Here is a 17,441-nt window from a genome sequence, read left to right as displayed (position 1 = left end):
CTCAGAGTAACAGTGCACCTGCAATAAAGGACCTGGAAAAATATTAATCTGGTAGAAAGCTTTAAAGCAGCAATGTTAAAAAGACAGCCAAGGCTATCCTCTCAAGTTCTGAAGTAAATAATTTCCCAGTGGAGAAGGACCCCTATGGATGTAACTCAAAAAGAACCGTATGATCCAATGGTAATATTTTTAATTAAGTCAGCTTTATCAGATCAGCAGGCATGAGGAGATACCCTAAAGAAAACTAACCTTAAAATGGGGAAAAGTGAGAAAGAGAAAGGACTATATTTGTTTTCAGACATCCACAAAATTCAAGGAAACTTCAATACACAAATCAAAGAGCCTGTACCATTATTTCAGCTATAACAACATGAGAGTTATACAGGTAACTTCACATTCTGATAACTCATAAGGATAACATAAGGATAGTCACCTTGTCAAAAAATAAAAAACACAACAACAACAACAACAACAACAACAACAAACAACCCAAAACAACCCTCCCAATGCTAGCTCTACTTGCTCAGCTAGAAGACAGTGAAGAAAAACTGCATCAACCCCCGGCACCACATTTTAGAACTCGAACATTTGGCTACACACAATTCCATTCTCAGTAACAAAAAATAAATGCATTTATTTAGGAGGAAGTGGTTTCACAAGCATAAATAGAAGTTTGTTGTCAATGGAAGTTGTGTGTCTTTTTGTGCCTCAGAAAAATCTCCCTTAAGTGCCTCCATGGCGCTGTGTTACACAGGACACAAAGAGAATCATGGTCTTGGGAAGTTTATAATCTAAACCCCAACACATACATGACTCCCTGGAACAATCAAAAGTGGTGTTATCTTTGAGAATCACATCTCTCTCATACCCTCAAAGAGGGAGCAAGCCCATGACTTATTTCCCCCTTTTGTTTTCCTGCCCTCTTTTAGGAGCAAAATCATGTGATCAATTGATTCTGCTCTTGATGCATTTTGGACTTGAATCTATATTGTTCTACTATTTGAGATGTTTCATTTTAAAGTCCAAATTGCTCATTACAAATTTGCTCCTGCAGCACTGGATCTGTACATTTATTAGGTAGAGTTGAATGAAGTTGGACAGACATGAATGAACAAAAACCTCACTCCAAAGTTAAACAAAACTTTTTATTAGATTCATATCGTTTGGATTGCTTTTTTCCTTTCCACTACATTCTCCCGAGTCCAAGTTCTGGCTATGACTGGAACTAGTAATAATGAAATGTCACTAAAAGGACTGCTTACATCGAATTTCATGCTGGAGCACAAGTAATGGTATGAAGCAATGGAAATCTCAGTAAAATAAAAAAATCAAAGACAGAATCTAAAGAGTCTGTTAATCCCTTAATTGCTGTATGTGTGCAATGTCTATTAATATGAATGAGAGGGTAAACGTGTGCTCACTGAGAACAGACAATAAAAGGGAAGCTTACTTATTCTAAGTAGAGTTCTTGGAAATGTGCAGTCCCTATGTGTATTCCATGGTGGGTACATATGCACCCCAGACCCCTTGGGACTGGAGGATTCTTGCAAGCAGTGTCTGTTGGTCCATGCCTGTGACCCTGCTCTCCTCATGCTCTGCCCTGAGGATATGAGGGGCAGAGTGGACCAACCTTCCCTTTGGTTCTTTCTCTACTGCAAATTGAGACCATAATCCAAGCAGAGGGGAATGAGGGCGGCTAGCAAAACAGAGATGGCCCACACATCTTGAAGAACTCCAGTTGCAATAAGGAAAGTAACGCCCCTTTCGTCTTTGAGTGCTGCTCATGGGATTCCCATGGTGGGTGACTGACTAGCAGTACTCAGAACGGAGGAGGGTGTAAGGATACAGGAAGTATATCTACTTGTAAAACTGCTGTCCCAAATGATGGGTTAATGGAGGAGTCTGGGACGAAAGCCTAATGTCTCAAGAATGTGAGAATGGAACTCCAAGTAGATACCCTGCAAATATGAAGCAGGAATACCTCTTGAAAGGCCCCTTGCGCCCTTGTAAATGCAGTCCTTTCCTAGTGTGGGGGAGGAAACTGTGTCAATGGATAGACGAGGATACAGCCAGAAGTCCATTTCGAGGTACTCAGATGAAATAACTTGACCTTGGACTAGTTCTGCTATAGTAACAAACAGTCTACGTGATTTTCTAATTAGTTTAGTTCTTTGCAAGTAAAATGCCAATGTTCACTGCACGCCGAGTGAATGAAGTCTCCTCAGCTTGCAAGAAACATTAGGCTTCAGAATAAATATAGGTAAGTGAACTGACAGTTTTACATGAAAATCTGAAACTAGCTTAGGAGTGAGTTGTGGGTGTAGACATGGCGAGACTTCATTTTTTATGGGAATATTGCTAATGGCGGATTAGCCATGAGGAACCTGAGTTCACCTATCCTTCCAGCCAAGGTGACGTCCACAGGTAAGTACAAGGGCTGTGAACCATGTGTTTTTTTTCCAGGGATGATACTATCAAAGCCAACGTAACCATATGGAATTTTAGTTTGCAAATAAAAACATAAGAACATAAGAATGACCGTACCGGGTCAGACCAAAGGTCCATCTAGCCCAGTATCTGTCTACCGACGGTGGCCATTGCCAGGTGCCCCAGAGGGAGTGAAGCTAACAGGCAATGATCAAGTGATCTCTCTCCTGCCATCCATCTCCATCCTCTGACAAACAGAGGCTAGGGACACCATTCTTTACCCTTCCTGGCTAATAGCCATTTATGGACTTAGCCATCATGAATTTATCCAATTCCTTTTTAAACATTGTTATAGTCCCAGCCTTCACAGAGTCATCGCAGGTCAAGAATGCGTCTCCATCTTCCCTTCTTGGGAATCAGGAAATATTTTCAATAGAACCCTTTTCCTTCATGTTGGAGAGGCACCCGCTCTATTATTCCCCATTGGAGGAGAGATTCTGTCTCCTGGAGAAGGATCGCCTCATGAAAATAGTCCTGGAAGAGGGACTGGGAAGAGCTTTGAAGGAAGTAGGAAGAGAAACTTGATGGCATAACCTGAATAGATGATATTCAGCACCCACTTGTCCATTGTTATTGTACTCCAGTTGCGGGAAAAAGAGTACTAGACAGTCAACAAAGGACACACGAGGATTGGATGGTACCAACAGCAGTTCACAACTCCCGAACATTGCCTTTAAAGAGAAAGCAAAGAGCAGACACTGACCTGTTTAAGCAGTCTAGCTTGCTGGGAGTATCGCAGTGTAGGCAGCGAACTGTGCAGCAGTAAAGATTCCCCAGTCAGTAGAGAGCGAGATGCAGGACTCTGCCCATCAGAAGTCATGGCTAAGGATGCAGAAGTCTAGAGTGGATGCCTTCGGTGGACCACAAGGACAGAATACAGGTTCAGTGCCCTGAACTGTGACAGTTTCATATTAGTGTTCCCATAAATACAAGTAAAACCAAGACAACAAAAGTCCTGGATGAACACATTTCTCAAACAGTTACAAGTATATCTTCATTGCATTCACCCAAAAAGTGGTGCATATATTTTCTGCATTCACTGATCCCTAAATAAAAAGCCTATATGTAAAGGAGAGATGTATAATGGCTATTAGCTCATAAGTCAGCATGTAACATGTTCAGGGTAATTATGTCAATGTATGCTATCCAAGACCAATGCATGTCTATTTAACTCAATATTACTTTGTAAGTCTTGTGCACATGATTAGTTACCAAATCAATGTTAATAATGCCTGAACATTTGACTTTCAGTCATTAATTCCTGTTATTTATGCTTATCAACACAGGTAAATTGCATTTAAACAAAACAGTGAGACAAAGTTCTGGACATTTCAAGGAAGTTTTTCTGAGGTGTCAATTTGCCTGAAGTGCTCTCATTGCTTTATTCACAGCACCCAACATTGCTTTTGTATTCAAAGACATGCATAAATCTGAGTAGCCAATGACCATTTCTTAAATATTAGCATGCTCTTATTCCTCCCATGTCTGTGTTATGCTATCAGGCTTATGGAAAACTCCAATAACCTTACAACTTGGCTTTAAGTTCCCTCTCCTCATCCTCCTGAGATTTCCTCTCATGTCACTCAAGACCTATCCCCTAGTGATCGTAGCATGGGACATCTTGCCTAAGACAGTCTGCCTGCAATTTTGCACTGGGCCCGACACAGTTGTGCTCAGCGCTCTCTCACGCTCTGTGGCTTTCCTTACGAAGTTAGCCTAACAGTACACCGTGCACTAGAGCATGAGAGATTCTAATGGAGCACTGCCAGGCCCCACTGCAGACCACGGGCACATTGCCAGAGACTAGAGACATCATTCACAGGGGATCATCTAAGGTACAGTCCTTCAGCCTGCAAGCTCCTAATAGAATGGACAGTCTTTATTTTTGTTTCTTGTACAAGTGCCAAGCACAATGTTGGGACAAAACAAATAAAACCACCACCACCAAAGAAGAGTTCAAGGCATCACTGGGGTGAGAAGGGCAACTATGGATGCAGGAATGGAGAAGGGGAAGCCTTAGGGAAGAGAAGACAAACCAACCTCAAGCTGCATGAATCCAAAACCCAACTCAGTACAGCCCTAGAACATTTCATCAACACCAGGAGTGCAAGGGAGGGTTTGTCATCTGATTAAACTAACAAAAATTTGGAGCAAACACTCCCACATGGAATTGAAAAGTGTGCGCTCACAAACAGAACTGACCAGTGCATAATCTCAGTAGGGTTCAAAAATTTGAGCCATAACCTATTAATAATAGGATACTCGATAGATTATATGACCACCAGGACTTCTGAGCACCCAGATGTAACTTCTCGAAGCTGTAGTCCAGGTGTGGTCTTCCCAGTGCTATTTAGAAACTTCTCCACATGAACAGTGTTAAGAGTAGTCCCACAACAGTATACAAAAGCTGAAGTGCATTTTTTAACTCTTGCAGCACCATAAAGGATCAGGTAATGGTATTAAGGGTGTATGGGGGAAGAGACATTTTTTCACCTGACAGAATAAATTAACAAAATTATGTATCACTGATCTGCTAATTTAACAATTAAAATCTTAAATAAGTCACTGGACAGCACAAAATGCAAGATAATGGGCATAATTTTGACAATGTAAAAGGAAAATTAAAAGGCACATTATCCTATCACCTATGTAAATACCTTGAAAACAGACAGCTTTTTCATGGGCCGTTTTAACAGTGTATTTGGATTAGTGCAACGTGAAACACAGCAACTGCTGTTATGTAACTAAACCCTGAGTATACAGTTGTCATTCTGGGTAAATTTAACTTTGCAGGTTTAGGACTGAGATCTGTTGCTAGAGAAGGCCACGTGAAATAATAGAAATTTAAAGACATATCACCCTGTTTGTGTTGGGGGATGGCAGAGGTTCCACGGAAAGAATCAGATAGGTCACTCAGACATCGTGTTCTGTAAGGCAACATTCTGCTTGTCACAGAAACATGGTCGCATTAGCCATTCTAATAGCAAGTTTGAGAACAATGAATCCTGACAAGAGCACGGTTGTTCATTTATGAAGCTGGCCACGTTTCCCTCCACCTGCATTCAAACAGCAGGCGTTGGCAATATAGATACTTATGGGGTTTAATACAGTTATGAGCCAAAGTGTAAGCACTTGTATAGAGAATATGTCATAACAGGGAGCTTTATAATGAGAACAGAGTATATTATTAGCATTGTTATGAAACTGCTTTAGCACTTGCAACTAGCACATCCCAATGACAGAGTTATGGCTAATCTCTGTGAATCTGTTTTCTTTATTTTACCTATTACCAGACAAAATACTAGGTTACCTTTATCTGAAGTTGGCTAGTTAGCACTCACGTGCACACATGTAGCCCAAACAGTAACATTACGTTAAAAAAATAAAAGTCAAAAATGTGTAAGTATGAGGATGAACCTTAAAGGAAAGGAAAGTACATATACAAAAATCCACAGCTGAAATAGTCTTAAACATACATGCACCTGATTCTCGCATCATTTTAAGGCCTTTTTATGCTGCTCTAGCAGGGTAATAGGGCCTTAGTGTAAGTGCAGAAACACGTGATTACAATTCTATCTTAGATGACCAGCTAAGGTGTCCCACAGACATACCTGAGGGCACTTTTCCATCCTTCTCTTTTATCCGGCATTCCAGATCACCAGGTGTGAAGAACTGGGAATGTTCTTAATGTTTTCTCTGAATACTGTGTTGGTGCCTCAGTGTCCCCATGGCAGTTCTTAAGTATCTGGCAGAGCAAGGGCCAGTGCACCTAAATGCCTGGCACTCTGTCTCCTAGCAACCGATGGCCTAGGCCCCTCCCCTGCAAAGGTGCCAACTGAAGGTGTTGGAGACAAAAGGATCAGGTGACCTCCTTGCCCGGGAAAGGAGCTGAGCAGAGAGGAGGGGCTGGAGGGGTTGTTAGTTTGGAGTTGGCTGGGGACGAGGAGTGAAGTGCAGACGTGGGGGGTCTGGCTCACTGCCCCCCAGAATGGACCCAGCCGAGGGGTCCGGATCGCTGTACCTACAAGCTCTGTGTTAGACCCTGTTCCTGTCATCGAATAAATCTCTGTGTTACTGGCTGGCTGAGAGTCACATCTGACTGCGAAGTGGGGGTGCAGGACCCTGTGGCTTCCCCAGAACCCCGCCTGGGTGGGCTTGCTGTGGGAAGCGCACGGAGGGGCAGAGGATGCTGAATGCTCCAAGGAGAGACCCAGGAGGTGAAGACGTGTGAGCTTCTTGCCCTGAACAAGTCCGCTCCAAGGGAGAGGAGGCTCCCCAAAGTACTGACTGGCTTGGTGGGGAGCAGTTCCAGAGCATCGCTCGGAGACTCCGTGACACCAGGGTCCCTTGGACACTTCAGTCTATGAAACACTGCAGTGTTCCACTAACACATGGCATTCCCTTTTTCAAGAGCAGTAATGAGTCTTATCTTTAATACAATGTTCTCATATGTGCAGTTTAGAATAGAAAATACCATGGTATCTTTACATTAATCTGTTCCAAAGGAAAAGTATTTCAAAGTAACTGTGCTTAAAAAAAAAAAAAAATCAACCTAAAGCCTCCTGATCAAGGCATTATGAAAGGATGTACCAAGTATCCATCTACGTATGATTTAGTATATTTTAAAGACAGCCATCTGTGGATGTCCCTTTGCCTATCAGAACGATGTTGCACTCTTGAGGCAGGTACGACAGCTTTTCTGGGAGTTGCCACTGGCATTGTGATTTTATACAACCCGAAAGAAATATCACTATTTTTCTTCCAGAAAATAAAATGGAAAAAATCCGAACTTTTACCAAATGAAATGCAAAATACATGCTATGTGATGCAAATATATTTATTACTCAAACAGGTGTATATATATTGCCCAAAATGAATAACCTGCAATTCCATAAATAAAACATAAGTAGACAATAATCAAGTCCTGAAGCTAATAATTAGATAGATTTATTAGAGTGTACTAGGATCTAAAGACAGAGACATGAGCGGTAAGCCTAGATGCTCTTTTCAGCAATTAACCTATAATGAAGTTTCAGTCAAACCAATCCCAATGTGTTAAAAACATGTTTGTTTCATGGAGAGCTAGCTGGACAATAATGCAGGTTTTCTAAAATTTTTATTAATTAAAAGTATTTCTTCCTTGTTTTCATTTCTAACATTTTACTACAGGGGTAGGCAACTTATGACACGGGTGCCGAAGGCAGCACACGAGCTGATTTTCAGTGGCACTCAGACTGCCTGAGTCCTGGCCACCGGTCTGGGGGTTCTGCATTTTAATTTAATTTTAAATCAAGCTTCTCAAACATTTTAAAAGCCTTATTTACTTTACATACAACAGTAGTTTAGTTATATATTGTAGACTTATAGAAAGAGACCTTCTAAAAATGTTAACGTATTACCGGCACGCGAAACCTTAAATTAGAGTGAATAAATGAAGATTCAGCACATCACTTCTGAAAGGTTGCCGATCCCTGTTTTACTACAATGAATTGTGATTCAGTCTCCTCTGGAAAATTTGGGAAAGAAATATGGACCTCTAATGCAAATACTAGAAAAAAAGAAAGGAACTCAGGATTATGTTCAAATCGGGCACATTTAACTTCTTCAGCCTGTGCTGGGCTCAAATGATTTTCTGCTTTTTATTTTTAAAATGACCACAAATCCTGACCACTTAACTCACGTCAGTTCTTATATTTTAAAGAGTAGCATTACCCTTTTTTTCCATTTTGTCACTCCATATCTACCCCTCTTCCAATTTTAGGCATGTTGAATCAGACATTTATATACTGATGATCCATAAGCTAGGCATCCCTTGCCCCAGTTACCCAGGATTTCATATTCTTCTCTTTCCCTCTCAGCTTTTCTGATGTTCTCATCACTTCTTCTTAACCTTTCAGAGTAGTTAACATTTTCATTTACTGACTGATAGTAAATCTTAATGGCTCTAGTATAAAAATTATGTTCATATAAATGTATCTACTGACAAGTTCAAAAACTGTAAAAAACTGACAGAATTTACGGACTGGGCTTTATTCTGGGAGGAGTCTTTTTCCCCTGAACCCTGATTTGAGACCACTCTCCACCACTCAGGATGAGGCCTGCAAGTCACTTGGCATTCACTGGTCTTGATGGAGTCCATCTTAGCCAGGGAGACTGAAGTTTTAAATATATTCCTCCTAACTATTAGAGACATTAAATTTCCTTTATACAATCTACTGTATCTATTGTACAATTCTATTTTTTTCTGGGTCTATTGTAGAGAGAGCATGAGAGAAACAGGAAAATGTAATTCCATGAGACAAGAATTCTCAAAGCTGTTACACAGTAAATCAGGGAGCTGGCATCAGGCTGACAAGTAGGATGTATCCAAAGAGGAACACTCAAGGTCTCATTCCTTGGTTCATACATAAGTAATAACACATAAGCTGTACAGTTATATACTGGAGAGCTGCATGCCTGTGGTACGTTGTGAGGCATGAGCTGGAAACAAGTGCTCTGACCTCCCATGTTGGGCAGGTATTTTATTGAAGAATGTTACTGCATTTATAAAATCTTTCCTGGTACATTTATATAAACATGTATTAAAGGATCCTCTGATTTGCATGGCTACACTGGATTCTCTCAGTCAAATCCTATACCAGCCAGACAAACTCCTCCATTTATAAAAATATGTAGTCCTGCAAGCAAATCTGTTTATTGGCCACCATTCTAGATCATCGCTAAAGCCTATGGAGAGTTAATAGTCATAAATGTGGCATGAGCAGCATTCCCAGGGCATACAAAATGTGTATTAGAGGATCTTCCCCATCTGATATCAGCAGCATGAACCCATCCCCTTTTCCCTTGAAGAAATGACATAGCCTTTAAAAAATAAAGTGGCTTTTGCCTTTTCTCAACTGAAGTTTCCAGGCAGAGCTGTGGGAGCAAGAGCTTGCTTTTTTATTACACTAACTCAGCTGCTGTCCATGCTCAGTCAGTGTACAACACTAATGGGGAAACTATGGTTTGAATAAGCATCCACTAGTATAAATGCTTATTCAACCTTATAAGAGTAATTCCAGGCACACCCCACTTCAACATCCAGTGACAGTGGATTCCACGCACAAGCCAAGACCCCCGCACCCCATTTTGAGACTTCTCTCCTGCAGCCTTTAGTTCTCTCACTTCCCCTAATTTCCCACTCAGCAAGATGACCTTGGCCTTTCCTATGACAACCTGGAGACAACAGGATCTTCAGAGGACAGCAGCTCATCTTCAGTTCAAAGCCAAACAGCTAGCTTTCCCCCTTGCTCAACAGCAGCACTTGGCCTACCACTTTATCTGCTAAGTTTCCACTGTTATTTCTCCTGGAGCAAAATCTGGTGCAGAGAACTCAAGACATGAACAGAAACAGATCCCAGCAGTAAGGCTGATCTGATCTGAGAGGGAGGATGTAGGGACTGGACAGTAAAAACCACAAACTCTGGGGGCTGACTTACTGTTAAGAATCATCACCTGGAAAACAAAATTCAGGGTAGGGGAAGACCTGGATTTTAGCTGCATACATCATAGTTTTTGGCTATAAGTGCTAGGGAATAAAATTAATTAATTTGGAATCAAGTGAAAATTCACAGACAAAGGACTTAGGTTAAGGACTGTCTGACATAACAGCAATAAAATGATATTATTATTATTGTTATCATCATTAATAGCTCATCTTTATGAACTTGCACCCCCAGGCATTTGTGCACCCTAACAAAAAATAAACTCCACAAGATAATTAAATTAATCCTGATGTAACTTACTTTAAAGGGCTCAAGAGCAAGTGCAAAAAAATACAACAGACCACCAGCATTCCATACTAGTATGTAACAAATGAAACCAAGAAAGAAAGGTAACACAAACCCAGGCTTGTTTTATTTTTAGGTGCCTCCTAACATTTTCTTTTCGCATACCAGTGTGCCTTTTTGGCTGGCTGAACTAGTTACTGAAAGCACCTGACAGTTTCAGCTGACTCAAGGAACACAGTTAAGCTTTATCAGTGCTGCATAGTTATTTGCATCAACTCAGAGTCTGTTCTTTTGACAGTTGTCTCATTTAATTGAGTAAAAAAAGCTGTCAGTCTAAAGCAACTGAGCCCAAGGTAAACTCACTTTGAACTAACCATCTGCCAGAGCATCTCCCAGGACAGTCAACACTTAAGGATAAGTTGAATCCAGTTATCTGGATCCCTAATTAAATCATTCCTGAATTAAATCTTCAATGGCCCTACAATTCAACACGTACATTGAAACTACACAGCACAATCTCATTCCTCTGAAATTGGGGAGGCGGAAAGAGACAGATAAATTTCTCACTTTGATAGCAATGAAATAAAAACATTTTCATGGTAAATTAAATCCATACTGCAAGCCTCAAAACTAGAATACATTTTGAAGTGATTCTTCTGCTTTAGATACAGTTTTTCACTGAGAGTGTTATATTGTGGCATAACAGAAGAATGCAGTGCAAATACTCTACAACAGGAGAAAGCAGATAATGCTGCCCTGGTTGAAGCTTTAGTTTCAGTTCTCAGCACCACTGCAGATTTAGTCAGGTAATTTACCAATTAGAGTGGAGGTGTAGGATGCCATGTGATTGCTGGAAAATTCACAGACTTGTATTCTATCTATAGCGGTGAAAATGAAAGAATTAAAGCTACTTTGCAGAACTAAACTGGTAGATAGATGTACGTGTAACTCTGTAGCCAACCCCTCAGTTACAGACGCAGCATCACACTCAGCAATGACTGTCATCACTGGTGCTATGAAAGGGGGCAGGGAAATATAAATAATCCTTAGATCCAAAGGTGGGAAGAAAAAAATTCTTAAGATTTCCATATTAATAAGAATATGCAACCAGCTCAGAATGAATTTTGTATCCACATTACACCCCATCAACCTCATCATCTTAAATCAAAGGCAGGTGAAACAACTCAAGACTTTGGGGTTTTCTTAAATGTACCATGAAGTTACATGTATCTAGTTATCTTTAAGCTTCTCTAAAAGTCAGGTGTGACCATTTATGGGGCTGCAGCTAAGCTTAGGCAAATTAAAGATTAATTTAGCCCAGCAAGACAGACAAATTAGCTCTTTTCATCTTTAATCCAGGTTACAAGAATTACATGGTTACATGGAAAACAAAAGCTGAAATTCAGGTTAGGAAAAGGTAGTAGAAAAACAAACTGATAAGGAGGTTGCTTAAGAGTCTTCATTTGCAGAAGGAAGTGGAAGGCAAGGGAAATAAACTTGTAACATAATATAGGGCTCTCTTCTCCATCTTTTTGTTCCCTCTCCCCTTCATCCTTAGCATCCACATTTACCTAAGTAAACTCTTTGGCAGCTAGCTCAAGTCGTAAATCATAGAAAATTAATTCCACAATTGCAGTTTCTTCAGTATGTTCTCAAGTCCTTGAAATACACATGGAACTAATCCACATAAAGCAGTCTCTCTTTCAAAGCTACCACTTTTTCCTTGTTTTAAAACAAAGGTGCCAAGTAAATTTAGCAGTCTCAGCTTTACAATTTGCCGGGGCACCTGGTCATGATCTACCAATCTTTAAAGTCGATCGACCCTTGAGCATTTCCAGTGCAAAACTATTCATTCTTAGGAGGAACAGAAATAGGGAGAGACAAAAGTGGAAAGGTTTTGGTGCTTTAAAGGAAAAAATGGAAATTTAAAACAGAATAATTATTCTAATTACACAGAAATCACAAACTGTTAAAATATAGTAAATACACCTCTACCTCGATATAACGCAACCCGATAGAACACGAATTCTGGTGGATCAAAGCAAGTTCGATATAACACGGTTTCACCTATAATGCAGTAAGATTTTTTGGCTCCCGAGAACAGAGTTATATCGAAGTAGAAGTGTATAAATATTAATCCCTATGATTTGTTTTTACATTATATGATGATTTGGAGTCCTCGGTACCACTTCTGAATTGCGGAAGATTCCATGAAATTGTACCATTAAATTAGTGTGTCATGGGAAGACTACATGTACGTGGACCCACCCTCAATTAGCAGGATTGTGTCATGTCTCTGCCAGGCCGGAGACAATGGTGAGCAGTCAACTCACAGTGATCCTCTACTCAAAGTAAAATACCTTGGTCAGTGACTTTGCTCTAGTTCGGAGAGCAAAAGAAGCAGATAACCCCAGCAGGAGTCTATAAATGAGAGAACTGGAGGAGAGAGCTGTTTTGCGCCAGATTAGGATGAGGGAAGCTGCTGCAGTGGCAGGGTAGGCAAGGCGACAGAGGACCCTGCAGGCCTCACGGAACACAGATGATCCCCCAAGGACTGCCAAGGGAGGGGTGAACTAATGACAGATGCTGTAGTTAGGATGTTTTGCTGTTTTCTCTGATCTGTACTCTCCTGTATATTATATGAATAAGGATAAAAGAGCGTAAAGTTGTTATACTGTACCAAGTACGTGTGTGTTAACTCCTTCACAATTGCTGTATGCTCCTGAGATGTTAAACTGTAAACCAGAAGCTTCATGCGTCTTAGCTGGAGTTCTGGAAGAGGGGTATGTTTAAGTACTGAGGAGTCTAAAGGGTCAATGCTGCTCCCCAGGGGGCTTAGGTGGTAGGACACTAGGTTCAAACACACAGAGGGTCTGCACCCTGAGAGTGTGCCTAGGGACCCCAAGATTGGGGCAGTGGCTGGACTCGGTTCAGGCTCCAGGAATTTAACACACCTCAGGGGATCCAAAACACAGGGCTTGGATTCCCCAAGCAGCAGTCCTAGCGGGTGACAGGAAGGGCGCTCACTAGCATCTGTGACACAACATATGGGAATAAAGGGCCAGATTTTGTCCTCAGATGTGCATGCATGGACTCCAATGGCAGCTGTACAAGTGTACCTTAATTATGGGTCCTGAAAACCACCATTAGGAATTTAAGTTCTCTCTCTCTCTCTCTCACACACACACAACTGGAAACATCCTTCCATTTTGTTAAATCCAAAATATTTCCCAATATAGAGACATTCTTTGAATGAATTGTGGCACAGGAAGGGGGCTGGTGTCTCAGTTTATATCCGTAATTTCTTTTATGATCTAAACCAGTTTTTAACCTAAGGCTCCTGAGAAAAGTGTGCCCAGTGCACCCTCCCAGACTCTGATGCCATGATTTAATAGTGGATAATTGTGAGATTGATGTAACTGCGAGTACTGTATCAAACCTGTAAGGAATGTCTGCCACTTATGAGAAAGGAAGGACTCTGTCTGCATTACCAAGAACTTGGTCTTGTGTCACTAAGAGCAAATCAGGAGCACCTAACTTGACTGGAGCGTTGACAATGCCTAGCACTTTTGGAAATTCTACCATTTATTTGGGGACACATACAAGGATCTGGGAGCCTACCTTACAATGCTAATTTTTATAGCAACACAGGTATACGCAGATGGCGCTATGCAAAACAAAGACAGATTCCCTGCTCAGACGAGTGTACAACTCAAAATAAGATAAAAACTAAAGAATGAGACAACATATGATAGGAATAGTAAAGTAACAACACAATTTTTTTTACTAGTATTAGTATCATCATTAACACAAAAGATGGATCAGTTTCAAGATACAGTGTTCAGAGAGAGTGCAGGTTCAGTTTGCACAAGCATTGGCAAATACCAGCACATACACAAAATGTATCTGAATTATCCAAACACCTTATATCTGCAAAACCTGGGCTGGAAATAACTTGACAACTCACTTTCTTGATATATGGCACTTACACTTCCTGTCTTCTGAATCCGAAAAATGCAAAAGATGTGAGAAGAGAGTGAAAAAATAAATTTTTTTTTGTAAATCTGAGGCCTGGTCTACACTACGCGTTTAAACCGATTTTAGCAGCGTTAAACCGATTTAACGCTGTACCCATCCACACTACGAGGCCCTTTATATCGATATAAAGGGCTCTTTAAATCGGTTTCTGTACTCCTCCCCAACGAGAGGAGTAGCGCTAAAATCGGTATTATCATATTGGATTAGGGTTAGTGTGGCCGCAAATTGACGGTATGGGCCTCCGGGCGGTATCCCACAGTGCACCACTGTGACCGCTCTGGAAAGCAAGCACTCTGAACTCGGATGCAGTGGCCAGGTAAACAAGAAAAGCCCCGCGAACTTTCGAATTTCATTTCCTGTTTGCCCAGCGTGAAGCTGTGATCAGCACAAGTGGCAGTCCCAAATCCAAAAAGAGCTCCAGCATGGACCGTACAGGAGATCCTGGATCTGATCGCTGTCTGGGGAGAGAAATCTGTTCTATCAGAGCTCCGTTACAGAAGATGAAATGCCAAAGCATTTGAAAAAAATCTCCAGGCTACACCGTGCTGCGTGACAAGCATAACGGAAAGCCAAAGAATCAAATGGACGCTCATGGAGGGAGGGAAGGGGTACTGAGAACTCCAGCTATCCCATAGTCCACAGCAGTCTCCGAAAAATATTTACATTCTTGGCTGAGCTCCCAATGCCTGTAGGTTCAAACACATTGTCCGGCGTGGTTCAGAGTATAGCTCGACAATTTACTCTCTCCCCCCGCACATGAAAGAAAAGGGAAATAAATCATTTCTTGACTTCTTTCAATGTCACCCTATGTCTACTGAATGCTGCTGGTAGACGCGATGCTGCAGCAGTGAAGAGCAGTATCCACTCCTCTCCCCTCCCCGGTGGCAGATGGTGCAGTAGGACTGCTAGCCGTCCTTGTCATCAGCCCGTGAGTGCTCCTGGCTGGCCTCAGGTGAGGCTGGCCGGGGGCGCCTGGGTAAAAATAGGAGTGATTCCCGGTCATTCCCAGTAGATGGTACAGAATGGCTGGTAACTGTCCTCATCATAGCGACTGAGCTCCATCAGCCCCCTCCCTTTCCTGTGTAAAGAAAAGATTCTGTACTGCCTGCACTATCATAGCAGCAGGATGCTGGGCTCCTCTCCCTCGTACCGCTTAATGTCCTGCCTGGACTGTCATAGCAGCGGGATGCTGCCTCCCCCTCATTTTATCTCACTAACAAGTCACTATTTCTTATTCCCGCATTTTTTATAACTTCATGACACAAATGGGGGGGGACACTGCCACAGTAGCCCAGGAAGGTTGGAGGAGGAGGGAAGCAAGGGGTGGGGTTGTTGCAGGGGCACCCCCAGTCAATGGCATGCAGCTCATCATTTCTGCGGGATCTGACACGGAGTAGCTGTGCTCTCTGATACACTGGTTCTCTAGTACACTTGCCCCATATTCTAGGCAGGACTGACTCTATTTTTAGAAACTATAAAGGAGGGATTGACTAGGGGAGTCATTCCCAGTTTTGCCTTTGCGCCCCCAGCCGACCTCAGCCGGGGCACCCATGATAGCAGCAGACAGTACAGAACGACAGATAACCGTCATCTTACTGCCAATTTACAATGGCAGCAGACAGTACAGAACGACTGATAACCGTCTCTGCTATCATGCAAAAGCAAACGAATGCTGCTGTGTAGCGCTGCAGTAACGCCTCTGTTAGCGGCATCCAGTACACATACGGTGACAGTAAAAAAAAAGCTGAACGGGCTCCATGGTTGCTGTGCTATGGCGTCTGCCAAGGCAATCCGGGGAAAAAGGGCGCGAAATGATTGTCTGCCGTTGTTTTCCAGGAGGAAGGAATGCGTGACGACATTTACCCAGAACCACCCGCGACAATGATTTTTGCCCCATCAGGCACTGGGATCTCAACCCAGAATTCCAAGGGGCGAGGGAGACTGCGGGAACTATTGGATAGCTACAGAATAGCTACCCACAGTGCAACGCTCCGGAAATCAACGCTAGCCTCGGTACATGGACGCACACCGCCAAATTAATGTGCTTAGTGTGGCCGCGTTCACTCGACTTTATACAATCTGTTTTACAAAACCGGTTTATGTAAAATCGGAATAATCCCATAGTGTAGGCGTACCCTTAGTACAAGTTTGATTTGGTTTCAATTTAACTTACAGTGAAGGTTTGTGAGTTGGGGAGAGGAGCCGCCCAGATGAGTTCACCCATCCTGAATGTTCAACTATGAACTGACATCACTGTTAGGTGATCTAAATTGTATTCTATAATCTGGATGGGAGAGCATCAAGCATGCATATCTGAAAAATAGTCTCATTACAGCACCCTATGAAAGTTATACTGTGGAAAGTGAAGCACTACAGGGCATAGTTTATTAGCTTCTAGTACTCTTTCCCATGGATACCCTTAGAAAGAGAATCCTGATGAAAGTGGCTAATACAATAATAGTTTCCTTACAAGCCAACAGGTAAATGATTACGACTTCAAGACTGCTATGGAAGAGATAGGGATCAGTGCTACTGTAAACCCAGACTTTCTGAGCAGATTAGGTGACAGAATAAACCATCTTCAAGGAGGCTGGATTTATTTTATTGTGCTTGTGACTCTTAATAAAATATTGCAGTCCAGAATCATGGACATATGGCTCATAGTATCTACAGTCAAAATTAAACACTTGAGCAATCTCAAAACCTGTAGAGTACATAAAACTCACTCATCTGATTTCCATGCATCAGAAGTCTCCCAGGACAGGTCCTCCCATCTCCGACTCTTTCTCAGCCCATTTTTTGAGTCCCTTTAATTAGCTCCTTAATTGGCTGTCACACAAACACCGCTCTCAGACTGCCATCCCTCAGACTAGAGGGGAACACTTACTGACTCTACAGGATTTCTCCTTCATCTACCTAAGATTCGGAAAGACTCTTTCTACTTTCTTGCCAGTAGTATTGACTTCATAGACTTTATACTTCTCAATATAATTTACAAGGATGATGGGGCAATTATCTGGTGTAAAAAACAAAGTATCTGCCCCAGGATGGTTTCCATATTGAGTTCTAAAGGACTTGTATGTCCATATCAGATTACATCTTCAGCAACTAACTCTGGTTATTAACATTCCTTTTCTAACAGTGCTG

General features: G+C 41.8%; 1 protein-coding gene across 1 annotated transcript in view; it reads right to left on the bottom strand.

Moving 5' to 3' along the window:
- RORA (RAR related orphan receptor A) overlaps window positions 1-17,441 on the bottom strand; it is a 561,431-nt gene that overhangs the window by 518,685 nt on the left and 25,305 nt on the right.

This window comes from Gopherus flavomarginatus, chromosome 9 (genome assembly GCF_025201925.1).
Source record: "Gopherus flavomarginatus isolate rGopFla2 chromosome 9, rGopFla2.mat.asm, whole genome shotgun sequence".
Classification (NCBI taxonomy): Eukaryota; Metazoa; Chordata; order Testudines; family Testudinidae; genus Gopherus; species Gopherus flavomarginatus.
This window is presented reverse-complemented; position numbering and strand designations above follow the sequence as displayed.